At 45.3% G+C, this 25500-nt stretch overlaps 26 non-coding genes across 26 annotated transcripts; 13 read left to right on the top strand and 13 right to left on the bottom strand.

The window, feature by feature from the left end:
• Nucleotides 1-631: 631 nt before the first annotated feature.
• On the top strand, nt 632-738 carry LOC144764584 (U6 spliceosomal RNA). The gene has a single exon (XR_013596636.1). It is a non-coding gene; the product is annotated as a U6 spliceosomal RNA (small nuclear RNA).
• Nucleotides 739-1750: 1012 nt separating this feature from the next.
• On the bottom strand, nt 1751-1823 carry TRNAR-ACG (transfer RNA arginine (anticodon ACG)). Its single transcript has one exon. It is a non-coding gene; the product is annotated as a tRNA-Arg (tRNA).
• A 720-nt stretch (nt 1824-2543) lies between these two features.
• LOC144764881 (U6 spliceosomal RNA) lies at nt 2544-2650 on the top strand. The gene has a single exon (XR_013596907.1). It is a non-coding gene; the product is annotated as a U6 spliceosomal RNA (small nuclear RNA).
• A 1023-nt stretch (nt 2651-3673) lies between these two features.
• TRNAR-ACG (transfer RNA arginine (anticodon ACG)) lies at nt 3674-3746 on the bottom strand. Its single transcript has one exon. It is a non-coding gene; the product is annotated as a tRNA-Arg (tRNA).
• Nucleotides 3747-4477: 731 nt separating this feature from the next.
• LOC144764787 (U6 spliceosomal RNA) lies at nt 4478-4584 on the top strand. The gene has a single exon (XR_013596817.1). It is a non-coding gene; the product is annotated as a U6 spliceosomal RNA (small nuclear RNA).
• Nucleotides 4585-5607: 1023 nt separating this feature from the next.
• On the bottom strand, nt 5608-5680 carry TRNAR-ACG (transfer RNA arginine (anticodon ACG)). Its single transcript has one exon. It is a non-coding gene; the product is annotated as a tRNA-Arg (tRNA).
• Nucleotides 5681-6400: 720 nt separating this feature from the next.
• Nucleotides 6401-6507, top strand: LOC144764890 (U6 spliceosomal RNA). The gene has a single exon (XR_013596916.1). It is a non-coding gene; the product is annotated as a U6 spliceosomal RNA (small nuclear RNA).
• A 1023-nt stretch (nt 6508-7530) lies between these two features.
• TRNAR-ACG (transfer RNA arginine (anticodon ACG)) lies at nt 7531-7603 on the bottom strand. Its single transcript has one exon. It is a non-coding gene; the product is annotated as a tRNA-Arg (tRNA).
• A 732-nt stretch (nt 7604-8335) lies between these two features.
• Nucleotides 8336-8442, top strand: LOC144765191 (U6 spliceosomal RNA). The gene has a single exon (XR_013597199.1). It is a non-coding gene; the product is annotated as a U6 spliceosomal RNA (small nuclear RNA).
• Nucleotides 8443-9455: 1013 nt separating this feature from the next.
• On the bottom strand, nt 9456-9528 carry TRNAR-ACG (transfer RNA arginine (anticodon ACG)). Its single transcript has one exon. It is a non-coding gene; the product is annotated as a tRNA-Arg (tRNA).
• Nucleotides 9529-10236: 708 nt separating this feature from the next.
• On the top strand, nt 10237-10343 carry LOC144764585 (U6 spliceosomal RNA). The gene has a single exon (XR_013596637.1). It is a non-coding gene; the product is annotated as a U6 spliceosomal RNA (small nuclear RNA).
• Nucleotides 10344-11356: 1013 nt separating this feature from the next.
• On the bottom strand, nt 11357-11429 carry TRNAR-ACG (transfer RNA arginine (anticodon ACG)). Its single transcript has one exon. It is a non-coding gene; the product is annotated as a tRNA-Arg (tRNA).
• A 720-nt stretch (nt 11430-12149) lies between these two features.
• Nucleotides 12150-12256, top strand: LOC144764892 (U6 spliceosomal RNA). The gene has a single exon (XR_013596918.1). It is a non-coding gene; the product is annotated as a U6 spliceosomal RNA (small nuclear RNA).
• Nucleotides 12257-13278: 1022 nt separating this feature from the next.
• On the bottom strand, nt 13279-13351 carry TRNAR-ACG (transfer RNA arginine (anticodon ACG)). The gene has a single exon. It is a non-coding gene; the product is annotated as a tRNA-Arg (tRNA).
• A 730-nt stretch (nt 13352-14081) lies between these two features.
• LOC144765248 (U6 spliceosomal RNA) lies at nt 14082-14188 on the top strand. Its single transcript, XR_013597253.1, has one exon. It is a non-coding gene; the product is annotated as a U6 spliceosomal RNA (small nuclear RNA).
• Nucleotides 14189-15201: 1013 nt separating this feature from the next.
• On the bottom strand, nt 15202-15274 carry TRNAR-ACG (transfer RNA arginine (anticodon ACG)). The gene has a single exon. It is a non-coding gene; the product is annotated as a tRNA-Arg (tRNA).
• Nucleotides 15275-15982: 708 nt separating this feature from the next.
• On the top strand, nt 15983-16089 carry LOC144764586 (U6 spliceosomal RNA). The gene has a single exon (XR_013596638.1). It is a non-coding gene; the product is annotated as a U6 spliceosomal RNA (small nuclear RNA).
• Nucleotides 16090-17101: 1012 nt separating this feature from the next.
• TRNAR-ACG (transfer RNA arginine (anticodon ACG)) lies at nt 17102-17174 on the bottom strand. The gene has a single exon. It is a non-coding gene; the product is annotated as a tRNA-Arg (tRNA).
• A 718-nt stretch (nt 17175-17892) lies between these two features.
• On the top strand, nt 17893-17999 carry LOC144764882 (U6 spliceosomal RNA). Its single transcript, XR_013596908.1, has one exon. It is a non-coding gene; the product is annotated as a U6 spliceosomal RNA (small nuclear RNA).
• A 1022-nt stretch (nt 18000-19021) lies between these two features.
• On the bottom strand, nt 19022-19094 carry TRNAR-ACG (transfer RNA arginine (anticodon ACG)). The gene has a single exon. It is a non-coding gene; the product is annotated as a tRNA-Arg (tRNA).
• Nucleotides 19095-19820: 726 nt separating this feature from the next.
• LOC144765250 (U6 spliceosomal RNA) lies at nt 19821-19927 on the top strand. Its single transcript, XR_013597254.1, has one exon. It is a non-coding gene; the product is annotated as a U6 spliceosomal RNA (small nuclear RNA).
• Nucleotides 19928-20940: 1013 nt separating this feature from the next.
• On the bottom strand, nt 20941-21013 carry TRNAR-ACG (transfer RNA arginine (anticodon ACG)). The gene has a single exon. It is a non-coding gene; the product is annotated as a tRNA-Arg (tRNA).
• Nucleotides 21014-21721: 708 nt separating this feature from the next.
• Nucleotides 21722-21828, top strand: LOC144764587 (U6 spliceosomal RNA). The gene has a single exon (XR_013596639.1). It is a non-coding gene; the product is annotated as a U6 spliceosomal RNA (small nuclear RNA).
• A 1012-nt stretch (nt 21829-22840) lies between these two features.
• Nucleotides 22841-22913, bottom strand: TRNAR-ACG (transfer RNA arginine (anticodon ACG)). Its single transcript has one exon. It is a non-coding gene; the product is annotated as a tRNA-Arg (tRNA).
• A 718-nt stretch (nt 22914-23631) lies between these two features.
• On the top strand, nt 23632-23738 carry LOC144764883 (U6 spliceosomal RNA). The gene has a single exon (XR_013596909.1). It is a non-coding gene; the product is annotated as a U6 spliceosomal RNA (small nuclear RNA).
• A 1023-nt stretch (nt 23739-24761) lies between these two features.
• On the bottom strand, nt 24762-24834 carry TRNAH-AUG (transfer RNA histidin (anticodon AUG)). The gene has a single exon. It is a non-coding gene; the product is annotated as a tRNA-His (tRNA).
• Between the last annotated feature and the right edge of the window lie 666 nt (nt 24835-25500).

The following is a 25500-nucleotide window of genomic DNA, read 5'->3' on the forward strand; positions in this document are numbered from 1 at the left end:
GACCTCCTGAAAGTCTGTTCTGTGAGGTTTTCCTAAGTTGTACAAAGGACTTTAGGAGAAGGAAGGACCTAAAAGCTAGGCAAAATGGTCCTAGATCCAAGAAAATCTTTTAGATCAGGCTCAGTTTCTTAAATAGTCTGCGTTAACATAATCAGCTCCAGGTCTGTGTGGGGCTGAGCTTGTGAACTCCTTAGTAAGTAGGCGGGTACAACAAAAAGGAGTTTAATATTACAATACGGGTTAAAATTCTGACACCTTGTCGTAGGCTCACCTTGTCCAGGGACCCAAGCATGCTGCCTTTCCACACTCAGAGCACTTCACCTAACCTACTGTGCAGCTGTTTCGCCTTTATTATCAAAGTTCCACAGGCAGCGTGATGTCACAGTGCTCCTTGTCTGTAGCCCAAACCATGAGCCTTTGCAACCCTGGCATAATCTACATACTTACGGTGTGTGAAGTCTTGGACCACGAATGCAGTGAAGAATAATGGATTGCTACTCTTCATACATTTTTGCCCATTGGCTCAGATTTGAATGCTTACTGGCCACCTGAGCATCTCTGCCAGGCCACCCTATGTCTAGAGACTGTAGATTTAGAGAGTTTATAAACATTGTCAGTTCATCAATAAAGTGTGCTCGCTTCGGCAGCACATATACTAAAATTGGAACGATACAGAGAAGATTAGCATGGCCCCTGCGCAAGGATGACACGCAAATTCGTGAAGCGTTCCATATTTTTAACAGCTTTTAGGAGAGAAATCTTCTTTGTTTTCAAGACTAATTGAAATAATAAAGCAGGTTCTAGTCCTGTGTCATGTAATATGTATTTTTAAATTGTCTCTCCTCAACATTTTTAATGTATTTGCCTTGCAGTAAAGAAGGTGCGCTCTATGTCCAGCAGCATTTAGCAAGGAAGCCTGCAGGACTTCTGGGACTTTTCTTTCTCTTTTTCAGCCTCCCTGTCATTATTCTTCACCACCTCCAAATCTATACTGCTGCCAGTGATGAGTTGCTTTGTGGGAAGCAGGATAAAGAGAAGGGCAGGGCCTATGCAAATGATGGCCTCAGGGATGCCTGGGAGTCCCTTTTCAGCAGTACTGTTAAAATCTGCCTTGCAACCAGATTGGTCAGGTATGCTGAAAACACCATGCCAGATTGGTCACCAGGTGTCTAGGCGCTTGGAGGACATATTGGGTCTACATCCCTCAGTTTCTGAGGTCCAAGAAATGTTCACCCTCCACCCTAATAGAGAGATCGTGGCCGATCGTGGCTGAGAGGGGAAGAAGGTAGCAGGGCAAGATGCTCATGGTTCTTCTCTAATAATGGACCAACTTCCTCTCTCTCCTTAACTGTGGTTCTGCCTGGCTACTGGGGCTACCAGTTGTAAGCCTGCAACCCACAAGGAGTTGGTTTGTCCCTCTCACAAATGTAAATGGGTAAGCATTCAATTGCACAAAGCTGCCTGCGTCCACAGACCCTCGCGCGCACACACTTTTGTCAACAAGCTTTTTTATGTAGTTAAGAGAATCAGGGACCCATGTTGAAATACAAAAGCAGCACACCACGTGACGGCCGTCACGTAGAGTCCAGCAGCAAATGGGAAACGTTTAACTAGCCGTGGTCCTAATACTGCAGCTCTACCGTGGAACAACTGCTGGATGAGCCCTGCTGGAGAATATTGAACCTACAACAAGTCTGAGGTAAATAAGAATACCACAGGAACATAATGAAAAAGAGACTTACAACCCTTCCGAGCCAGATAGGAGTCGAACCTACAATCTTCTGATCCGTAGTCAGACGCGTTATCCATTGCGCCACTGGCCCTATGTATTCACACCCATCTTTTTGTCCTTAAGAGGGCTAGAAAGTGTGTGTGTGTGTGTGTGTGTGTGAAGGCACAAGGAAACCCATCTGACCTCCTGAAAGTCTGTTCTGTGAGGTTTTCCTAAGTTGTACAAAGGACTTTAGGAGAAGGAAGGACCTAAAAGTTAGGCAAAATGGTCCTAGATCCAAGAAAATCTTTTAGATCACGCTCAGTTTCTTAAATAGTCTGCGTTAACATAATAAGCTCCAGGTCTGTGTGGGGCTGAGCTTGTGAACTCCTTAGTAAGTAGGCGGGTACAACAAAAAGGAGTTTAATATTACAATACGGGTTAAAATTCAGACACCTTGTCGTAGGCTCACCTTGTCCAGGGTCCCAAGCATGCTGCCTTTCCACACTCAGAGCACTTCACCTAACCTACTGTGCAGCTGTTTCGCCTTTAATATCAAAGTTCCACAGGCAGCGTGATGTCACAATGCTCCTTGTCTGTAGCCCAAACCATGAGCCTTTGCAACCCTGGCATAATCTACATACTTACGGTGTGTGAAGTCTTGGACCACGAATGCAGTGAAGAATAATGGATTGCTACTCTTCATACATTTTTGCCCATTGGCCCAGATTTGAATGCTTACTGGCCATCTGAGCATCTCTGCCAGGCCACCCTATGTCTAGAGACTGTAGATTTAGAGAGTTTATAAACATTGTCAGTTCATCAATAAAGTGTGCTCGCTTCTGCAGCACATATACTAAAATTGGAACGATACAGAGAAGATTAGCATGGCCCCTGCGCAAGGATGACACGCAAATTCGTGAAGCGTTCCATATTTTTAACAGCTTTTAGGAGAGAAATCTTCTTTGTTTTCAAGACTAATTGAAATAATAAAGCAGGTTCCAGTCCTGTGTCATGTAATATGTATTTTTAAATTGTCTCTCCTCAACATTTTTAATGTATTTGCCTTGCAGTAAAGAAGGTGCGCTCTATGTCCAGCAGCATTTAGCAAGGAAGCCTGCAGGACTTCTGGGACTTTTCTTTCTCTTTTTCAGCCTCCCTGTCATTATTCTTCACCACCTCCAAATCTATACTGCTGCCAGTGATGAGTTGCTTTGTAGGAAGCAGGATAAAGAGAAGGGCAGGGCCTATGCAAATGATGGCCTCAGGGATGCCTGGGAGTCCCTTTTCAGCAGTACTGTTAAAATCTGCCTTGCAACCAGATTGGTCGGGTATACTGAAAAACACCATGCCAGATTGGTCACCAGGTCTCTAGGCGCTTGGAGGACATATTGGGTCTACATCCCTCAGTTTCTGAGGTCCAAGAAATGTTCACCCTCCACCCTAATAGAGAGGTCTTGGCCGATCGTGGCCGATCGTGGCTGAGAGGGGAAGAAGGTAGCAGGGCAAGATGCTCATGGTTCTTCTCTAATAATGGACCAACTTCCTCTCTCTCCTTAACTGTGGTTCTGCCTGGCTACGGGGGCTACCAGTTGTAAGCCTGCAGCCCACAAGGAGTTGGTTTGTCCCTCTCACAAATGCAAATGGGTAAGCATTCAATTGCACACACCTGCCTGCGTCCACAGACCCTCGCGCACACACAGTTTTGTCAACAAGCTTTTTTATGTAGTTAAGAGAATCAGGGACCCATGTTGAAATACAAAAGCAGCACACCACGTGACGGCCGTCACGTAGAGTCCAGCAGCAAATGGGAAACGTTTACCTAGCCGTGGTCCTAATACTGCAGCTCTACCATGGAACAACTGCTGGATGAGCCCTGCTGGAGAATATTGAACCTACAACAAGTCTGAGGTAAATAAGAATACCACAGGAACATAATGAAAAAGAGACCTACAACCCTTCCGAGCCAGATAGGAGTCAAACCTACAATCTTCTGATCCGTAGTCAGACGCGTTATCCATTGCGCCACTGGCCCTATGTGTTCACACCCATCTTTTTGTCCTTAAGAAGGCTAGAAAGCGTGTGTGTGTGTGTGTGTGTGTGTGTGTGTGTGTGAAGGCACAAGGAAACCCATCTGACCTCCTGAAAGTCTGTTCTGTGAGGTTTTCCTAAGTTGTACAAAGGACTTTAGGAGAAGGAAGGACCTAAAAGCTAGGCAAAATGGTCCTAGATCCAAGAAAATCTTTTAGATCAGGCTCAGTTTCTTAAATAGTCTGCGTTAACATAATCAGCTCCAGGTCTGTGTGGGGCTGAGCTTGTGAACTCCTTAGTAAGTAGGCCGGTACAACAAAAAGGAGTTTAATATTACAATACGGGTTAAAATTCAGACACCTTGTCGTAGGCTCACCTTGTCCAGGGACCCAAGCATGCTGCCTTTCCACACTCAGAGCACTTCACCTAACCTACTGTGCAGCTGTTTCGCCTTTAATATCAAAGTTCCACAGGCAGCGTGATGTCACAATGCTCCTTGTCTGTAGCCCAAACCATGAGCCTTTGCAACCCTGGCATGATCTACATACTTACGGTGTGTGAAGTCTTGGACCACGAATGCAGTGAAGAATAATGGATTGCTACTCTTCATACATTTTTGCCCATTGGCTCAGATTTGAATGCTTACTGGCCATCTGAGCATCTCTGCCAGGCCACCCTATGTCTAGAGACTGTAGATTTAGAGAGTTTATAAACGTGTCAGTTCATCAATAAAGTGTGCTCGCTTCGGCAGCACATATACTAAAATTGGAACGATACAGAGAAGATTAGCATGGCCCCTGCGCAAGGATGACACGCAAATTTGTGAAGCGTTCCATATTTTTAACAGCTTTTAGGAGAGAAATCTTCTTTGTTTTCAAGACTAATTGAAATATTAAAGCAGGTTCCAGTCCTGTGTCATGTAATATGTATTTTTAAATTGTCTCTCCTCAACATTTTTAATGTATTTGCCTTGCAGTAAAGAAGGTGCGCTCTATGTCCAGCAGCATTTAGCAAGGAAGCCTGCAGGACTTCTGGGACTTTTCTTTCTCTTTTTCAGCCTCCCTGTCATTATTCTTCACCACCTCCAAATCTATACTGCTGCCAGTGATCAGTTGCTTTGTGGGAAGCAGGATAAAGAGAAGGGCAGGGCCTATGCAAATGATGGCCTCAGGGATGCCTGGGAGTCCCTTTTCAGCAGTACTGTTAAAATCTGCCTTGCAACCAGATTGGTCAGGTATGCTGAAAAACATCATGCCAGATTGGTCACCAGGTCTCTAGGCGCTTGGAGGACATATTGGGTCTACATCCCTCAGTTTCTGATGTCCAAGAAATGTTCACCCTCCACCCTAATAGAGAGGTCTTGGCCGATCGTGGCCGATCGTGGCTGAGAGGGGAAGAAGGTAGCAGGGCAAGATGCTCATGGTTCTTCTCTAATAATGGACCAACTTCCTCTCTCTCCTTAACTGTGGTTCTGCCTGGCTACTGGGGCTACCAGTTGTAAGCCTGCAACCCACAAGGAGTTGGTTTGTCCCTCTCACAAATGTAAATGGGTAAGCATTCAATTGCACAAAGCTGCCTGCGTCCACAGACCCTCGCGCACACACACTTTTGTCAACAAGCTTTTTTATGTAGTTAAGAGAATCAGGGACCCATGTTGAAATACAAAAGCAGCACACCACGTGACGGCCGTCACGTAGAGTCCAGCAGCAAATGGGAAACGTTTAACTAGCCGTGGTCCTAATACTGCAGCTCTACCGTGGAACAACTGCTGGATGAGCCCTGCTGGAGAATATTGAACCTACAACAAGTCTGAGGTAAATAAGAATACCACAGGAACATAATGAAAAAGAGACTTACAACCCTTCCGAGCCAGATAGGAGTCGAACCTACAATCTTCTGATCCGTAGTCAGACGCGTTATCCATTGCGCCACTGGCCCTATGTATTCACACCCATCTTTTTGTCCTTAAGAGGGCTAGAAAGTGTGTGTGTGTGTGTGTGTGTGTGAAGGCACAAGGAAACCCATCTGACCTCCTGAAAGTCTGTTCTGTGAGGTTTTCCTAAGTTGTACAAAGGACTTTAGGAGAAGGAAGGACCTAAAAGTTAGGCAAAATGGTCCTAGATCCAAGAAAATCTTTTAGATCACGCTCAGTTTCTTAAATAGTCTGCGTTAACATAATAAGCTCCAGGTCTGTGTGGGGCTGAGCTTGTGAACTCCTTAGTAAGTAGGCGGGTACAACAAAAAGGAGTTTAATATTACAATACGGGTTAAAATTCAGACACCTTGTCGTAGGCTCACCTTGTCCAGGGTCCCAAGCATGCTGCCTTTCCACACTCAGAGCACTTCACCTAACCTACTGTGCAGCTGTTTCGCCTTTAATATCAAAGTTCCACAGGCAGCGTGATGTCACAATGCTCCTTGTCTGTAGCCCAAACCATGAGCCTTTGCAACCCTGGCATAATCTACATACTTACGGTGTGTGAAGTCTTGGACCACGAATGCAGTGAAGAATAATGGATTGCTACTCTTCATACATTTTTGCCCATTGGCCCAGATTTGAATGCTTACTGGCCATCTGAGCATCTCTGCCAGGCCACCCTATGTCTAGAGACTGTAGATTTAGAGAGTTTATAAACATTGTCAGTTCATCAATAAAGTGTGCTCGCTTCTGCAGCACATATACTAAAATTGGAACGATACAGAGAAGATTAGCATGGCCCCTGCGCAAGGATGACACGCAAATTTGTGAAGCGTTCCATATTTTTAACAGCTTTTAGGAGAGAAATCTTCTTTGTTTTCAAGACTAATTGAAATAATAAAGCAGGTTCCAGTCCTGTGTCATGTAATATGTATTTTTAAATTGTCTCTCCTCAACATTTTTAATGTATTTGCCTTGCAGTAAAGAAGGTGCGCTCTATGTCCAGCAGCATTTAGCAAGGAAGCCTGCAGGAATTCTGGGACTTTTCTTTCTCTTTTTCAGCCTCCCTGTCATTATTCTTCACCACCTCCAAATCTATACTGCTGCCAGTGATGAGTTGCTTTGTAGGAAGCAGGATAAAGAGAAGGGCAGGGCCTATGCAAATGATGGCCTCAGGGATGCCTGGGAGTCCCTTTTCAGCAGTACTGTTAAAATCTGCCTTGCAACCAGATTGGTCGGGTATACTGAAAAACACCATGCCAGCTTGGTCACCAGGTCTCTAGGCGCTTGGAGGACATATTGGGTCTACATCCCTCAGTTTCTGAGGTCCAAGAAATGTTCACCCTCCACCCTAATAGAGAGGTCTTGGCCGATCGTGGCCGATCGTGGCTGAGAGGGGAAGAAGGTAGCAGGGCAAGATGCTCATGGTTCTTCTCTAATAATGGACCAACTTCCTCTCTCTCCTTAACTGTGGTTCTGCCTGGCTACGGGGGCTACCAGTTGTAAGCCTGCAGCCCACAAGGAGTTGGTTTGTCCCTCTCACAAATGCAAATGGGTAAGCATTCAATTGCACACACCTGCCTGCGTCCACAGACCCTCGCGCACACACAGTTTTGTCAACAAGCTTTTTTATGTAGTTAAGAGAATCAGGGACCCATGTTGAAATACAAAAGCAGCACACCACGTGACGGCCGTCACGTAGAGTCCAGCAGCAAATGGGAAACGTTTAACTAGCCGTGGTCCTAATACTGCAGCTCTACCGTGGAACAACTGCTGGATGAGCCCTGCTGGAGAATATTGAACCTACAACAAGTCTGAGGTAAATAAGAATACCACAGGAACATAATGAAAAAGAGACCTACAACCCTTCCGAGCCAGATAGGAGTCGAACCTACAATCTTCTGATCCGTAGTCAGACGCGTTATCCATTGCGCCACTGGCCCTATGTGTTCACACCCATCTTTTTGTCCTTAAGAAGGCTAGAAAGCGTGTGTGTGTGTGTGTGTGTGTGTGTGTGTGTGTGAAGGCACAAGGAAACCCATCTGACCTCCTGAAAGTCTGTTCTGTGAGGTTTTCCTAAGTTGTACAAAGGACTTTAGGAGAAGGAAGGACCTAAAAGCTAGGCAAAATGGTCCTAGATCCAAGAAAATCTTTTAGATCAGGCTCAGTTTCTTAAATAGTCTGCGTTAACATAATCAGCTCCAGGTCTGTGTGGGGCTGAGCTTGTGAACTCCTTAGTAAGTAGGCGGGTACAACAAAAAGGAGTTTAATATTACAATACGGGTTAAAATTCAGACACCTTGTCGTAGGCTCACCTTGTCCAGGGACCCAAGCATGCTGCCTTTCCACACTCAGAGCACTTCACCTAACCTACTGTGCAGCTGTTTCGCCTTTAATATCAAAGTTCCACAGGCAGCGTGATGTCACAATGCTCCTTGTCTGTAGCCCAAACCATGAGCCTTTGCAACCCTGGCATAATCTACATACTTACGGTGTGTGAAGTCTTGGACCACGAATGCAGTGAAGAATAATGGATTGCTACTCTTCATACATTTTTGCCCATTGGCTCAGATTTGAATGCTTACTGGCCATCTGAGCATCTCTGCCAGGCCACCCTATGTCTAGAGACTGTAGATTTAGAGAGTTTATAAACATTGTCAGTTCATCAATAAAGTGTGCTCGCTTCGGCAGCACATATACTAAAATTGGAACGATACAGAGAAGATTATCATGGCCCCTGCGCAAGGATGACACGCAAATTCGTGAAGCGTTCCATATTTTTAACAGCTTTTAGGAGAGAAATCTTCTTTGTTTTCAAGACTAATTGAAATATTAAAGCAGGTTCCAGTCCTGTGTCATGTAATATGTATTTTTAAATTGTCTCTCCTCAACATTTTTTATGTATTTGCCTTGCAGTAAAGAAGGTGCGCTCTATGTCCAGCAGCATTTAGCAAAGAAGCCTGCAGGACTTCTGGGACTTTTCTTTCTCTTTTTCAGCCTCCCTGTCATTATTCTTCACCACCTCCAAATCTATACTGCTGCCAGTGATGAGTTGCTTTGTGGGAAGCAGGATAAAGAGAAGGGCAGGGCCTATGCAAATGATGGCCTCAGGGATGCCTGGGAGTCCCTTTTCAGCAGTACTGTTAAAATCTGCCTTGCAACCAGATTGGTCAGGTATGCTGAAAAACATCATGCCAGATTGGTCACCAGGTCTCTAGGCGCTTGGAGGACATATTGGGTCTACATCCCTCAGTTTCTGATGTCCAAGAAATGTTCACCCTCCACCCTAATAGAGAGGTCTTGGCCGATCGTGGCTGAGAGGGGAAGAAGGTAGCAGGGCAAGATGCTCATGGTTCTTCTCTAATAATGGACCAACTTCCTCTCTCTCCTTAACTGTGGTTCTGCCTGGATACTGGGGCTACCAGTTGTAAGCCTGCAGCCCACAAGGAGTTGGTTTGTCCCTCTCACAAATGTAAATGGGTAAGCATTCAATTGCACACACCTGCCTGCGTCCACAGACCCTCGCGCACACACACTTTTGTCAACAAGCTTTTTTATGTAGTTAAGAGAATCAGGGACCCATGTTGAAATACAAAAGCAGCACACCACGTGACGGCCGTCACGTAGAGTCAAGCAGCAAATGGGAAACGTTTAACTAGCCGTGGTCCTAATACTGCAGCTCTACCGTGGAACAACTGCTGGATGAGCCCTGCTGGAGAATATTGAACCTATAACAAGTCTGAGGTAAATAAGAATACCACAGGAACATAATGAAAAAGAGACCCACAACCCTTCCGAGCCAGATAGGAGTCGAACCTACAATCTTCTGATCCGTAGTCAGACGCGTTATCCATTGCGCCACTGGCCCTATGTGTTCACACCCATCTTTTTGTCCTTAAGAAGGCTAGAAAGCGTGTGTGTGTGAAGGCACAAGGAAACCCATCTGACCTCCTGAAAGTCTGTTCTGTGAGGTTTTCCTAAGTTGTACAAAGGACTTTAGGAGAAGGAAGGACCTAAAAGCTAGGCAAAATGGTCCTAGATCCAAGAAAATCTTTTAGATCAGGCTCAGTTTCTTAAATAGTCTGCGTTAACATAATCAGCTCCAGGTCTGTGTGGGGCTGAGCTTGTGAACTCCTTAGTAAGTAGGCGGGTACAACAAAAAGGAGTTTAATATTACAATACGGGTTAAAATTCTGACACCTTGTCGTAGGCTCACCTTGTCCAGGGACCCAAGCATGCTGCCTTTCCACACTCAGAGCACTTCACCTAACCTACTGTGCAGCTGTTTCGCCTTTATTATCAAAGTTCCACAGGCAGCGTGATGTCACAGTGCTCCTTGTCTGTAGCCCAAACCATGAGCCTTTGCAACCCTGGCATAATCTACATACTTACGGTGTGTGAAGTCTTGGACCACGAATGCAGTGAAGAATAATGGATTGCTACTCTTCATACATTTTTGCCCATTGGCTCAGATTTGAATGCTTACTGGCCACCTGAGCATCTCTGCCAGGCCACCCTATGTCTAGAGACTGTAGATTTAGAGAGTTTATAAACATTGTCAGTTCATCAATAAAGTGTGCTCGCTTCGGCAGCACATATACTAAAATTGGAACGATACAGAGAAGATTAGCATGGCCCCTGCGCAAGGATGACACGCAAATTCGTGAAGCGTTCCATATTTTTAACAGCTTTTAGGAGAGAAATCTTCTTTGTTTTCAAGACTAATTGAAATAATAAAGCAGGTTCTAGTCCTGTGTCATGTAATATGTATTTTTAAATTGTCTCTCCTCAACATTTTTAATGTATTTGCCTTGCAGTAAAGAAGGTGCGCTCTATGTCCAGCAGCATTTAGCAAGGAAGCCTGCAGGACTTCTGGGACTTTTCTTTCTCTTTTTCAGCCTCCCTGTCATTATTCTTCACCACCTCCAAATCTATACTGCTGCCAGTGATGAGTTGCTTTGTGGGAAGCAGGATAAAGAGAAGGGCAGGGCCTATGCAAATGATGGCCTCAGGGATGCCTGGGAGTCCCTTTTCAGCAGTACTGTTAAAATCTGCCTTGCAACCAGATTGGTCAGGTATGCTGAAAAACACCATGCCAGATTGGTCACCAGGTGTCTAGGCGCTTGGAGGACATATTGGGTCTACATCCCTCAGTTTCTGAGGTCCAAGAAATGTTCACCCTCCACCCTAATAGAGAGATCGTGGCCGATCGTGGCTGAGAGGGGAAGAAGGTAGCAGGGCAAGATGCTCATGGTTCTTCTCTAATAATGGACCAACTTCCTCTCTCTCCTTAACTGTGGTTCTGCCTGGCTACTGGGGCTACCAGTTGTAAGCCTGCAACCCACAAGGAGTTGGTTTGTCCCTCTCACAAATGTAAATGGGTAAGCATTCAATTGCACAAAGCTGCCTGCGTCCACAGACCCTCGCGCGCACACACTTTTGTCAACAAGCTTTTTTATGTAGTTAAGAGAATCAGGGACCCATGTTGAAATACAAAAGCAGCACACCACGTGACGGCCGTCACGTAGAGTCCAGCAGCAAATGGGAAACGTTTAACTAGCCGTGGTCCTAATACTGCAGCTCTACCGTGGAACAACTGCTGGATGAGCCCTGCTGGAGAATATTGAACCTACAACAAGTCTGAGGTAAATAAGAATACCACAGGAACATAATGAAAAAGAGACTTACAACCCTTCCGAGCCAGATAGGAGTCGAACCTACAATCTTCTGATCCGTAGTCAGACGCGTTATCCATTGCGCCACTGGCCCTATGTATTCACACCCATCTTTTTGTCCTTAAGAGGGCTAGAAAGTGTGTGTGTGTGTGTGTGTGTGTGAAGGCACAAGGAAACCCATCTGACCTCCTGAAAGTCTGTTCTGTGAGGTTTTCCTAAGTTGTACAAAGGACTTTAGGAGAAGGAAGGACCTAAAAGTTAGGCAAAATGGTCCTAGATCCAAGAAAATCTTTTAGATCACGCTCAGTTTCTTAAATAGTCTGCGTTAACATAATAAGCTCCAGGTCTGTGTGGGGCTGAGCTTGTGAACTCCTTAGTAAGTAGGCGGGTACAACAAAAAGGAGTTTAATATTACAATACGGGTTAAAATTCAGACACCTTGTCGTAGGCTCACCTTGTCCAGGGTCCCAAGCATGCTGCCTTTCCACACTCAGAGCACTTCACCTAACCTACTGTGCAGCTGTTTCGCCTTTAATATCAAAGTTCCACAGGCAGCGTGATGTCACAATGCTCCTTGTCTGTAGCCCAAACCATGAGCCTTTGCAACCCTGGCATAATCTACATACTTACGGTGTGTGAAGTCTTGGACCACGAATGCAGTGAAGAATAATGGATTGCTACTCTTCATACATTTTTGCCCATTGGCCCAGATTTGAATGCTTACTGGCCATCTGAGCATCTCTGCCAGGCCACCCTATGTCTAGAGACTGTAGATTTAGAGAGTTTATAAACATTGTCAGTTCATCAATAAAGTGTGCTCGCTTCTGCAGCACATATACTAAAATTGGAACGATACAGAGAAGATTAGCATGGCCCCTGCGCAAGGATGACACGCAAATTTGTGAAGCGTTCCATATTTTTAACAGCTTTTAGGAGAGAAATCTTCTTTGTTTTCAAGACTAATTGAAATAATAAAGCAGGTTCCAGTCCTGTGTCATGTAATATGTATTTTTAAATTGTCTCTCCTCAACATTTTTAATGTATTTGCCTTGCAGTAAAGAAGGTGCGCTCTATGTCCAGCAGCATTTAGCAAGGAAGCCTGCAGGAATTCTGGGACTTTTCTTTCTCTTTTTCAGCCTCCCTGTCATTATTCTTCACCACCTCCAAATCTATACTGCTGCCAGTGATGAGTTGCTTTGTAGGAAGCAGGATAAAGAGAAGGGCAGGGCCTATGCAAATGATGGCCTCAGGGATGCCTGGGAGTCCCTTTTCAGCAGTACTGTTAAAATCTGCCTTGCAACCAGATTGGTCGGGTATACTGAAAAACACCATGCCAGCTTGGTCACCAGGTCTCTAGGCGCTTGGAGGACATATTGGGTCTACATCCCTCAGTTTCTGAGGTCCAAGAAATGTTCACCCTCCACCCTAATAGAGAGGTCTTGGCCGATCGTGGCCGATCGTGGCTGAGAGGGAAAAAGGTAGCAGGGCAAGATGCTCATGGTTCTTCTCTAATAATGGACCAACTTCCTCTCTCTCCTTAACTGTGGTTCTGCCTGGCTACGGGGGCTACCAGTTGTAAGCCTGCAGCCCACAAGGAGTTGGTTTGTCCCTCTCACAAATGCAAATGGGTAAGCATTCAATTGCACACACCTGCCTGCGTCCACAGACCCTCGCGCACACACAGTTTTGTCAACAAGCTTTTTTATGTAGTTAAGAGAATCAGGGACCCATGTTGAAATACAAAAGCAGCACACCACGTGACGGCCGTCACGTAGAGTCCAGCAGCAAATGGGAAACGTTTAACTAGCCGTGGTCCTAATACTGCAGCTCTACCGTGGAACAACTGCTGGATGAGCCCTGCTGGAGAATATTGAACCTACAACAAGTCTGAGGTAAATAAGAATACCACAGGAACATAATGAAAAAGAGACCTACAACCCTTCCGAGCCAGATAGGAGTCGAACCTACAATCTTCTGATACGTAGTCAGACACGTTATCCATTGCGCCACTGGCCCTATGTGTTCACACCCATCTTTTTGTCCTTAAGAAGGCTAGAAAGCGTGTGTGTGTGTGTGTGTGTGTGTGTGTGTGTGAAGGCACAAGGAAACCCATCTGACCACCTGAAAGTCTGTTCTATGAGGTTTTCCTAAGTTGTACAAAGGACTTTAGGAGAAGGAAGGACCTAAAAGCTAGGCAAAATGGTCCTAGATCCAAGAAAATCTTTTAGATCAGGCTCAGTTTCTTAAATAGTCTGCGTTAACATAATCAGCTCCAGGTCTGTGTGGGGCTGAGCTTGTGAACTCCTTAGTAAGTAGGCGGGTACAACAAAAAGGAGTTTAATATTACAATCCGGGTTAAAATTCAGACACCTTGTCGTAGGCTCACCTTGTCCAGGGACCCAAGCATGCTGCCTTTCCACACTCAGAGCACTTCACCTAACCTACTGTGCAGCTGTTTCGCCTTTAATATCAAAGTTCCACAGGCAGCGTGATGTCACAATGCTCCTTGTCTGTAGCCCAAACCATGAGCCTTTGCAACCCTGGCATAATCTACATACTTACGGTGTGTGAAGTCTTGGACCACGAATGCAGTGAAGAATAATGGATTGCTACTCTTCATACATTTTTGCCCATTGGCTCAGATTTGAATGCTTACTGGCCATCTGAGCATCTCTGCCAGGCCACCCTATGTCTAGAGACTGTAGATTTAGAGAGTTTATAAACATTGTCAGTTCATCAATAAAGTGTGCTCGCTTCGGCAGCACATATACTAAAATTGGAACGATACAGAGAAGATTATCATGGCCCCTGCGCAAGGATGACATGCAAATTCGTGAAGCGTTCCATATTTTTAACAGCTTTTAGGAGAGAAATCTTCTTTGTTTTCAAGACTAATTGAAATATTAAAGCAGGTTCCAGTCCTGTGTCATGTAATATGTATTTTTAAATTGTCTCTCCTCAACATTTTTAATGTATTTGCCTTGCAGTAAAGAAGGTGCGCTCTATGTCCAGCAGCATTTAGCAAGGAAGCCTGCAGGACTTCTGGGACTTTTCTTTCTCTTTTTCAGCCTCCCTGTCATTATTCTTCACCACCTCCAAATCTATACTGCTGCCAGTGATGAGTTGCTTTGTGGGAAGCAGGATAAAGAGAAGGGCAGGGCCTATGCAAATGATGGCCTCAGGGATGCCTGGGAGTCCCTTTTCAGCAGTACTGTTAAAATCTGCCTTGCAACCAGATTGGTCAGGTATGCTGAAAAACATCATGCCAGATTGGTCACCAGGTCTCTAGGCGCTTGGAGGACATATTGGGTCTACATCCCTCAGTTTCTGATGTCCAAGAAATGTTCACCCTCCACCCTAATAGAGAGGTCTTGGCCGATCGTGGCTGAGAGGGGAAAAAGGTAGCAGGGCAAGATGCTCATGGTTCTTCTCTAATAATGGACCAACTTCCTCTCTCTCCTTAACTGTGGTTCTGCCTGGCTACTGGGGCTACCAGTTGTAAGCCTGCAGCCCACAAGGAGTTGGTTTGTCCCTCTCACAAATGTAAATGGGTAAGCATTCAATTGCACACACCTGCCTGCGTCCACAGACCCTCGCGCACACACACTTTTGTCAACAAGCTTTTTTATGTAGTTAAGAGAATCAGGGACCCATGTTGAAATACAAAAGCAGCACACCACGTGACGGCCGTCACGTAGAGTCAAGCAGCAAATGGGAAACGTTTAACTAGCCGTGGTCCTAATACTGCAGCTCTACCGTGGAACAACTGCTGGATGAGCCCTGCTGGAGAATATTGAACCTATAACAAGTCTGAGGTAAATAAGAATACCACAGGAACATAATGAAAAAGAGACCCACAACCCTTCCGAGCCAGATAGGAGTCGAACCTACAATCTTCTGATCCGTAGTCAGACGCGTTATCCATTGCGCCACTGGCCCTATGTGTTCACACCCATCTTTTTGTCCTTAAGAAGGCTAGAAAGCGTGTGTGTGTGAAGGCACAAGGAAACCCATCTGACCTCCTGAAAGTCTGTTCTGTGAGGTTTTCCTAAGTTGTACAAAGGACTTTAGGAGAAGGAAGGACCTAAAAGCTAGGCAAAATGGTCCTAGATCCAAGAAAATCTTTTAGATCAGGCTCAGTTTCTTAAATAGTCTGCGTTAACATAATCAGCTCCAGGTCTGTGTGGGGCTGAGCTTGTGAACTCCTTAGTAAGTAGGCGGGTACAACAAAAAGGAGTTTAATATTACAATACGGGTTAAAATTCTGACACCTTGTCGTAGGCTCACCTTGTCCAGGGACCCAAGCATGCTGCCTTTCCACACTCAGAGCACTTCACCTAACCTACTGTGCAGCTGTTTCGCCTTTATTATCAAAGTTCCACAGGCAGCGTGATGTCACAGTGCTCCTTGTCTGTAGCCCAAACCATGAGCCTTTGCAACCCTGGCATAATCTACATACTTACGGTGTGTGAAGTCTTGGACCACGAATGCAGTGAAGAATAATGGATTGCTACTCTTCATACATTTTTGCCCATTGGCTCAGATTTGAATGCTTACTGGCCACCTGAGCATCTCTGCCAGGCCACCCTATGTCTAGAGACTGTAGATTTAGAGAGTTTATAAACATTGTCAGTTCATCAATAAAGTGTGCTCGCTTCGGCAGCACATATACTAAAATTGGAACGATACAGAGAAGATTAGCATGGCCCCTGCGCAAGGATGACACGCAAATTCGTGAAGCGTTCCATATTTTTAACAGCTTTTAGGAGAGAAATCTTCTTTGTTTTCAAGACTAATTGAAATAATAAAGCAGGTTCTAGTCCTGTGTCATGTAATATGTATTTTTAAATTGTCTCTCCTCAACATTTTTAATGTATTTGCCTTGCAGTAAAGAAGGTGCGCTCTATGTCCAGCAGCATTTAGCAAGGAAGCCTGCAGGACTTCTGGGACTTTTCTTTCTCTTTTTCAGCCTCCCTGTCATTATTCTTCACCACCTCCAAATCTATACTGCTGCCAGTGATGAGTTGCTTTGTGGGAAGCAGGATAAAGAGAAGGGCAGGGCCTATGCAAATGATGGCCTCAGGGATGCCTGGGAGTCCCTTTTCAGCAGTACTGTTAAAATCTGCCTTGCAACCAGATTGGTCAGGTATGCTGAAAACACCATGCCAGATTGGTCACCAGGTGTCTAGGCGCTTGGAGGACATATTGGGTCTACATCCCTCAGTTTCTGAGGTCCAAGAAATGTTCACCCTCCACCCTAATAGAGAGATCGTGGCCGATCGTGGCTGAGAGGGGAAGAAGGTAGCAGGGCAAGATGCTCATGGTTCTTCTCTAATAATGGACCAACTTCCTCTCTCTCCTTAACTGTGGTTCTGCCTGGCTACTGGGGCTACCAGTTGTAAGCCTGCAACCCACAAGGAGTTGGTTTGTCCCTCTCACAAATGTAAATGGGTAAGCATTCAATTGCACAAAGCTGCCTGCGTCCACAGACCCTCGCGCGCACACACTTTTGTCAACAAGCTTTTTTATGTAGTTAAGAGAATCAGGGACCCATGTTGAAATACAAAAGCAGCACACCACGTGACGGCCGTCACGTAGAGTCCAGCAGCAAATGGGAAACGTTTAACTAGCCGTGGTCCTAATACTGCAGCTCTACCGTGGAACAACTGCTGGATGAGCCCTGCTGGAGAATATTGAACCTACAACAAGTCTGAGGTAAATAAGAATACCACAGGAACATAATGAAAAAGAGACTTACAACCCTTCCGAGCCAGATAGGAGTCGAACCTACAATCTTCTGATCCGTAGTCAGACGCGTTATCCATTGCGCCACTGGCCCTATGTATTCACACCCATCTTTTTGTCCTTAAGAGGGCTAGAAAGTGTGTGTGTGTGTGTGTGTGTGAAGGCACAAGGAAACCCATCTGACCTCCTGAAAGTCTGTTCTGTGAGGTTTTCCTAAGTTGTACAAAGGACTTTAGGAGAAGGAAGGACCTAAAAGTTAGGCAAAATGGTCCTAGATCCAAGAAAATCTTTTAGATCACGCTCAGTTTCTTAAATAGTCTGCGTTAACATAATAAGCTCCAGGTCTGTGTGGGGCTGAGCTTGTGAACTCCTTAGTAAGTAGGCGGGTACAACAAAAAGGAGTTTAATATTACAATACGGGTTAAAATTCAGACACCTTGTCGTAGGCTCACCTTGTCCAGGGTCCCAAGCATGCTGCCTTTCCACACTCAGAGCACTTCACCTAACCTACTGTGCAGCTGTTTCGCCTTTAATATCAAAGTTCCACAGGCAGCGTGATGTCACAATGCTCCTTGTCTGAAGCCCAAACCATGAGCCTTTGCAACCCTGGCATAATCTACATACTTACGGTGTGTGAAGTCTTGGACCACGAATGCAGTGAAGAATAATGGATTGCTACTCTTCATACATTTTTGCCCATTGGCCCAGATTTGAATGCTTACTGGCCATCTGAGCATCTCTGCCAGGCCACCCTATGTCTAGAGACTGTAGATTTAGAGAGTTTATAAACATTGTCAGTTCATCAATAAAGTGTGCTCGCTTCTGCAGCACATATACTAAAATTGGAACGATACAGAGAAGATTAGCATGGCCCCTGCGCAAGGATGACACGCAAATTCGTGAAGCGTTCCATATTTTTAACAGCTTTTAGGAGAGAAATCTTCTTTGTTTTCAAGACTAATTGAAATAATAAAGCAGGTTCCAGTCCTGTGTCATGTAATATGTATTTTTAAATTGTCTCTCCTCAACATTTTTAATGTATTTGCCTTGCAGTAAAGAAGGTGCGCTCTATGTCCAGCAGCATTTAGCAAGGAAGCCTGCAGGACTTCTGGGACTTTTCTTTCTCTTTTTCAGCCTCCCTGTCATTATTCTTCACCACCTCCAAATCTATACTGCTGCCAGTGATGAGTTGCTTTGTAGGAAGCAGGATAAAGAGAAGGGCAGGGCCTATGCAAATGATGGCCTCAGGGATGCCTGGGAGTCCCTTTTCAGCAGTACTGTTAAAATCTGCCTTGCAACCAGATTGGTCGGGTATACTGAAAAACACCATGCCAGCTTGGTCACCAGGTCTCTAGGCGCTTGGAGGACATATTGGGTCTACATCCCTCAGTTTCTGAGGTCCAAGAAATGTTCACCCTCCACCCTAATAGAGAGGTCTTGGCCGATCGTGGCCGATCGTGGCTGAGAGGGAAAAAGGTAGCAGGGCAAGATGCTCATGGTTCTTCTCTAATAATGGACCAACTTCCTCTCTCTCCTTAACTGTGGTTCTGCCTGGCTACGGGGGCTACCAGTTGTAAGCCTGCAGCCCACAAGGAGTTGGTTTGTCCCTCTCACAAATGCAAATGGGTAAGCATTCAATTGCACACACCTGCCTGCGTCCACAGACCCTCGCGCACACACAGTTTTGTCAACAAGCTTTTTTATGTAGTTAAGAGAATCAGGGACCCATGTTGAAATACAAAAGCAGCACACCACGTGACGGCCGTCACGTAGAGTCCAGCAGCAAATGGGAAACGTTTAACTAGCCGTGGTCCTAATACTGCAGCTCTACCGTGGAACAACTGCTGGATGAGCCCTGCTGGAGAATATTGAACCTACAACAAGTCTGAGGTAAATAAGAATACCACAGGAACATAATGAAAAAGAGACCTACAACCCTTCCGAGCCAGATAGGAGTCGAACCTACAATCTTCTGATCCGTAGTCAGACACGTTATCCATTGCGCCACTGGCCCTATGTGTTCACACCCATCTTTTTGTCCTTAAGAAGGCTAGAAAGCGTGTGTGTGTGTGTGTGTGTGTGTGTGTGAAGGCACAAGGAAACCCATCTGACCACCTGAAAGTCTGTTCTATGAGGTTTTCCTAAGTTGTACAAAGGACTTTAGGAGAAGGAAGGACCTAAAAGCTAGGCAAAATGGTCCTAGATCCAAGAAAATCTTTTAGATCAGGCTCAGTTTCTTAAATAGTCTGCGTTAACATAATCAGCTCCAGGTCTGTGTGGGGCTGAGCTTGTGAACTCCTTAGTAAGTAGGCGGGTACAACAAAAAGGAGTTTAATATTACAATCCGGGTTAAAATTCAGACACCTTGTCGTAGGCTCACCTTGTCCAGGGACCCAAGCATGCTGCCTTTCCACACTCAGAGCACTTCACCTAACCTACTGTGCAGCTGTTTCGCCTTTAATATCAAAGTTCCACAGGCAGCGTGATGTCACAATGCTCCTTGTCTGTAGCCCAAACCATGAGCCTTTGCAACCCTGGCATAATCTACATACTTACGGTGTGTGAAGTCTTGGACCACGAATGCAGTGAAGAATAATGGATTGCTACTCTTCATACATTTTTGCCCATTGGCTCAGATTTGAATGCTTACTGGCCATCTGAGCATCTCTGCCAGGCCACCCTATGTCTAGAGACTGTAGATTTAGAGAGTTTATAAACATTGTCAGTTCATCAATAAAGTGTGCTCGCTTCGGCAGCACATATACTAAAATTGGAACGATACAGAGAAGATTATCATGGCCCCTGCGCAAGGATGACATGCAAATTCGTGAAGCGTTCCATATTTTTAACAGCTTTTAGGAGAGAAATCTTCTTTGTTTTCAAGACTAATTGAAATATTAAAGCAGGTTCCAGTCCTGTGTCATGTAATATGTATTTTTAAATTGTCTCTCCTCAACATTTTTAATGTATTTGCCTTGCAGTAAAGAAGGTGCGCTCTATGTCCAGCAGCATTTAGCAAGGAAGCCTGCAGGACTTCTGGGACTTTTCTTTCTCTTTTTCAGCCTCCCTGTCATTATTCTTCACCACCTCCAAATCTATACTGCTGCCAGTGATGAGTTGCTTTGTGGGAAGCAGGATAAAGAGAAGGGCAGGGCCTATGCAAATGATGGCCTCAGGGATGCCTGGGAGTCCCTTTTCAGCAGTACTGTTAAAATCTGCCTTGCAACCAGATTGGTCAGGTATGCTGAAAAACATCATGCCAGATTGGTCACCAGGTCTCTAGGCGCTTGGAGGACATATTGGGTCTACATCCCTCAGTTTCTGATGTCCAAGAAATGTTCACCCTCCACCCTAATAGAGAGGTCTTGGCCGATCGTGGCTGAGAGGGGAAAAAGGTAGCAGGGCAAGATGCTCATGGTTCTTCTCTAATAATGGACCAACTTCCTCTCTCTCCTTAACTGTGGTTCTGCCTGGCTACTGGGGCTACCAGTTGTAAGCCTGCAGCCCACAAGGAGTTGGTTTGTCCCTCTCACAAATGTAAATGGGTAAGCATTCAATTGCACACACCTGCCTGCGTCCACAGACCCTCGCGCACACACACTTTTGTCAACAAGCTTTTTTATGTAGTTAAGAGAATCAGGGACCCATGTTGAAATACAAAAGCAGCACACCACGTGACGGCCGTCACGTAGAGTCAAGCAGCAAATGGGAAACGTTTAACTAGCCGTGGTCCTAATACTGCAGCTCTACCGTGGAACAACTGCTGGATGAGCCCTGCTGGAGAATATTGAACCTATAACAAGTCTGAGGTAAATAAGAATACCACAGGAACATAATGAAAAAGAGACCCACAACCCTTCCGAGCCAGATAGGAGTCGAACCTACAATCTTCTGATCCGTAGTCAGACGCGTTATCCATTGCGCCACTGGCCCTATGTATTCACACCCATCTTTTTGTCCTTAAGAAGGCTAGAAAGCGTGTGTGTGTGAAGGCACAAGGAAACCCATCTGACCTCCTGAAAGTCTGTTCTGTGAGGTTTTCCTAAGTTGTACAAAGGACTTTAGGAGAAGGAAGGACCTAAAAGCTAGGCAAAATGGTCCTAGATCCAAGAAAATCTTTTAGATCAGGCTCAGTTTCTTAAATAGTCTGCGTTAACATAATCAGCTCCAGGTCTGTGTGGGGCTGAGCTTGTGAACTCCTTAGTAAGTAGGCGGGTACAACAAAAAGGAGTTTAATATTACAATACGGGTTAAAATTCTGACACCTTGTCGTAGGCTCACCTTGTCCAGGGACCCAAGCATGCTGCCTTTCCACACTCAGAGCACTTCACCTAACCTACTGTGCAGCTGTTTCGCCTTTATTATCAAAGTTCCACAGGCAGCGTGATGTCACAGTGCTCCTTGTCTGTAGCCCAAACCATGAGCCTTTGCAACCCTGGCATAATCTACATACTTACGGTGTGTGAAGTCTTGGACCACGAATGCAGTGAAGAATAATGGATTGCTACTCTTCATACATTTTTGCCCATTGGCTCAGATTTGAATGCTTACTGGCCACCTGAGCATCTCTGCCAGGCCACCCTATGTCTAGAGACTGTAGATTTAGAGAGTTTATAAACATTGTCAGTTCATCAATAAAGTGTGCTCGCTTCGGCAGCACATATACTAAAATTGGAACGATACAGAGAAGATTAGCATGGCCCCTGCGCAAGGATGACACGCAAATTCGTGAAGCGTTCCATATTTTTAACAGCTTTTAGGAGAGAAATCTTCTTTGTTTTCAAGACTAATTGAAATAATAAAGCAGGTTCTAGTCCTGTGTCATGTAATATGTATTTTTAAATTGTCTCTCCTCAACATTTTTAATGTATTTGCCTTGCAGTAAAGAAGGTGCGCTCTATGTCCAGCAGCATTTAGCAAGGAAGCCTGCAGGACTTCTGGGACTTTTCTTTCTCTTTTTCAGCCTCCCTGTCATTATTCTTCACCACCTCCAAATCTATACTGCTGCCAGTGATGAGTTGCTTTGTGGGAAGCAGGATAAAGAGAAGGGCAGGGCCTATGCAAATGATGGCCTCAGGGATGCCTGGGAGTCCCTTTTCAGCAGTACTGTTAAAATCTGCCTTGCAACCAGATTGGTCAGGTATGCTGAAAACACCATGCCAGATTGGTCACCAGGTGTCTAGGCGCTTGGAGGACATATTGGGTCTACATCCCTCAGTTTCTGAGGTCCAAGAAATGTTCACCCTCCACCCTAATAGAGAGATCGTGGCCGATCGTGGCTGAGAGGGGAAGAAGGTAGCAGGGCAAGATGCTCATGGTTCTTCTCTAATAATGGACCAACTTCCTCTCTCTCCTTAACTGTGGTTCTGCCTGGCTACTGGGGCTACCAGTTGTAAGCCTGCAACCCACAAGGAGTTGGTTTGTCCCTCTCACAAATGTAAATGGGTAAGCATTCAATTGCACAAAGCTGCCTGCGTCCACAGACCCTCGCGCGCACACACTTTTGTCAACAAGCTTTTTTATGTAGTTAAGAGAATCAGGGACCCATGTTGAAATACAAAAGCAGCACACCACGTGACGGCCGTCACGTAGAGTCCAGCAGCAAATGGGAAACGTTTAACTAGCCGTGGTCCTAATACTGCAGCTCTACCGTGGAACAACTGCTGGATGAGCCCTGCTGGAGAATATTGAACCTACAACAAGTCTGAGGTAAATAAGAATACCACAGGAACATAATGAAAAAGAGACTTACAACCCTTCCGAGCCAGATAGGAGTCGAACCTACAATCTTCTGATCCGTAGTCAGACGCGTTATCCATTGCGCCACTGGCCCTATGTATTCACACCCATCTTTTTGTCCTTAAGAGGGCTAGAAAGTGTGTGTGTGTGTGTGTGTGTGAAGGCACAAGGAAACCCATCTGACCTCCTGAAAGTCTGTTCTGTGAGGTTTTCCTAAGTTGTACAAAGGACTTTAGGAGAAGGAAGGACCTAAAAGTTAGGCAAAATGGTCCTAGATCCAAGAAAATCTTTTAGATCACGCTCAGTTTCTTAAATAGTCTGCGTTAACATAATAAGCTCCAGGTCTGTGTGGGGCTGAGCTTGTGAACTCCTTAGTAAGTAGGCGGGTACAACAAAAAGGAGTTTAATATTACAATACGGGTTAAAATTCAGACACCTTGTCGTAGGCTCACCTTGTCCAGGGTCCCAAGCATGCTGCCTTTCCACACTCAGAGCACTTCACCTAACCTACTGTGCAGCTGTTTCGCCTTTAATATCAAAGTTCCACAGGCAGCGTGATGTCACAATGCTCCTTGTCTGTAGCCCAAACCATGAGCCTTTGCAACCCTGGCATAATCTACATACTTACGGTGTGTGAAGTCTTGGACCACGAATGCAGTGAAGAATAATGGATTGCTACTCTTCATACATTTTTGCCCATTGGCCCAGATTTGAATGCTTACTGGCCATCTGAGCATCTCTGCCAGGCCACCCTATGTCTAGAGACTGTAGATTTAGAGAGTTTATAAACATTGTCAGTTCATCAATAAAGTGTGCTCGCTTCTGCAGCACATATACTAAAATTGGAACGATACAGAGAAGATTAGCATGGCCCCTGCGCAAGGATGACACGCAAATTCGTGAAGCGTTCCATATTTTTAACAGCTTTTAGGAGAGAAATCTTCTTTGTTTTCAAGACTAATTGAAATAATAAAGCAGGTTCCAGTCCTGTGTCATGTAATATGTATTTTTAAATTGTCTCTCCTCAACATTTTTAATGTATTTGCCTTGCAGTAAAGAAGGTGCGCTCTATGTCCAGCAGCATTTAGCAAGGAAGCCTGCAGGACTTCTGGGACTTTTCTTTCTCTTTTTCAGCCTCCCTGTCATTATTCTTCACCACCTCCAAATCTATACTGCTGCCAGTGATGAGTTGCTTTGTAGGAAGCAGGATAAAGAGAAGGGCAGGGCCTATGCAAATGATGGCCTCAGGGATGCCTGGGAGTCCCTTTTCAGCAGTACTGTTAAAATCTGCCTTGCAACCAGATTGGTCGGGTATACTGAAAAACACCATGCCAGCTTGGTCACCAGGTCTCTAGGCGCTTGGAGGACATATTGGGTCTACATCCCTCAGTTTCTGAGGTCCAAGAAATGTTCACCCTCCACCCTAATAGAGAGGTCTTGGCCGATCGTGGCCGATCGTGGCTGAGAGGGGAAGAAGGTAGCAGGGCAAGATGCTCATGGTTCTTCTCTAATAATGGACCAACTTCCTCTCTCTCCTTAACTGTGGTTCTGCCTGGCTACTGGGGCTACCAGTTGTAAGCCTGCAACCCACAAGGAGTTGGTTTGTCCCTCTCACAAATGTAAATGGGTAAGCATTCAATTGCACAAAGCTGCCTGCGTCCACAGACCCTCGCGCACACACACTTTTGTCAACAAGCTTTTTTATGTAGTTAAGAGAATCAGGGACCCATGTTGAAATACAAAAGCAGCACACCACGTGACGGCCGTCACGTAGAGTCCAGCAGCAAATGGGAAACGTTTAACTAGCCGTGGTCCTAATACTGCAGCTCTACCGTGGAACAACTGCTGGATGAGCCCTGCTGGAGAATATTGAACCTACAACAAGTCTGAGGTAAATAAGAATACCACAGGAACATAATGAAAAAGAGACCTACAACCCTTCCGAGCCAGATAGGAGTCGAACCTACAATCTTCTGATCCATAGTCAGACGCGTTATCCATTGCGCCACTGGCCCTATGTGTTCACACCCATCTTTTTGTCCTTAAGAAGGCTAGAAAGCGTGTGTGTGTGTGTGTGTGTGTGTGTGTGTGTGTGTGTGAAGGCACAAGGAAACCCATCTGACCTCCTGAAAGTCTGTTCTGTGAGGTTTTCCTAAGTTGTACAAAGGACTTTAGGAGAAGGAAGGACCTAAAAGCTAGGCAAAATGGTCCTAGATCCAAGAAAATCTTTTAGATCAGGCTCAGTTTCTTAAATAGTCTGCGTTAACATAATCAGCTCCAGGTCTGTGTGGGGCTGAGCTTGTGAACTCCTTAGTAAGTAGGCGGGTACAACAAAAAGGAGTTTAATATTACAATCCGGGTTAAAATTCAGACACCTTGTCGTAGGCTCACCTTGTCCAGGGACCCAAGCATGCTGCCTTTCCACACTCAGAGCACTTCACCTAACCTACTGTGCAGCTGTTTCGCCTTTAATATCAAAGTTCCACAGGCAGCGTGATGTCACAATGCTCCTTGTCTGTAGCCCAAACCATGAGCCTTTGCAACCCTGGCATAATCTACATACTTACGGTGTGTGAAGTCTTGGACCACGAATGCAGTGAAGAATAATGGATTGCTACTCTTCATACATTTTTGCCCATTGGCTCAGATTTGAATGCTTACTGGCCATCTGAGCATCTCTG

This window comes from Lissotriton helveticus, chromosome 6 (assembly GCF_964261635.1).
Source record: "Lissotriton helveticus chromosome 6, aLisHel1.1, whole genome shotgun sequence".
Taxonomy (NCBI): domain Eukaryota; kingdom Metazoa; phylum Chordata; class Amphibia; order Caudata; family Salamandridae; genus Lissotriton; species Lissotriton helveticus.